Raw genomic sequence first — 1,176 nt, forward strand, 5'->3', positions numbered from 1 at the left:
ATTTTGGGTAGCCAATGTCCAAGTTGCCCATCCCTGTCTACCCTTTGTGTGGAGGGGGTGGAAATAGTTCTTGCAGCAGGGATTTGTTTCCTCTTTTGTGTGTTTATAGGTGTATGTAGCCTTTTTAAAAAAAGATAATTTATCAAGGAGGAAGCTATTCTCTGAAAGGAGGTCAACTGCAGTTGCGTATATTTTGACTTCTATTCAGGCCAGTTGCCCTCCTTCTTCATATTGAATCTTAGAGCATCTACCAGTAAAAGAAGGAGTCCAGGTAGTGTAGTGGATTATGAGCTGGCTGCTAACCACAAGCTTAGCAGTTGGAATCTAACAATCACGCCTTTTGAGAAAGATATGGATTTCTTCTATAAAGATTTACAGCTTCAGAAACCCTATTCAGGGTCACTGTGAGTTAGAATGGACTCGGTGGCACACAACTACCACCACCACCACCTGATAAAAGACAATATCCTAAATGTGTCTTTGAGTCAATTAGTACATAAAAAGTTACTTTTGTAGGCAATTATATGTTCAGCATTTAATTTGGAGTGAATTAGGTACATTAACATGTTGCATTAACAGTATTCAAAAGTAAATTGAGGAAAAAAATGATAAAATCTTTAAACATTTGCCATTGATATATTTCATTAATAATCAAGTGGTGTGCTTCACTTGATTCACAATCAAAGTTTCAAAAACAAAACAAAGTAGTAATAAAATGGTATGTTTATGAAAGAGATAAAGAGACAGAGACACATATCAGAATTATTTTCATTCACCCATTGACATACTACATTGGATACTCCAATATATTTAATACCACTGTTTGAGAATCTATGTAGCAGCAAACTTTTATTTTATTTTTTTTTTAACTTTTTATTGTGAATTGAGTGAAGGTTTACAGAGCAGAGCATCAGTATTACATTGAACAAATCATATACTTTATTATATGGTTGCAATCCTCTCCATGCACTAACAGTTAACAGCATTTACCTTTATTCACTTTTAACCACTGCATTCCTCCCTGTGTCTCCCGCCACCCTCATCTTTCCTCTGCCAACCTTCCTCCAGTTGTATATTGCTTGCCCCATCACCCATGGCAACGCATGTCTACCCTCCAGCGTATGTAGCATTTCCTCCTCCCCCCCAAACCCTTGTAGATTGTTTCTTTTTCAAGAA

This window comes from Chrysochloris asiatica, unplaced genomic scaffold (genome assembly GCF_000296735.1).
Source record: "Chrysochloris asiatica unplaced genomic scaffold, ChrAsi1.0 scaffold00244, whole genome shotgun sequence".
NCBI classification, from domain to species: domain Eukaryota; kingdom Metazoa; phylum Chordata; class Mammalia; order Afrosoricida; family Chrysochloridae; genus Chrysochloris; species Chrysochloris asiatica.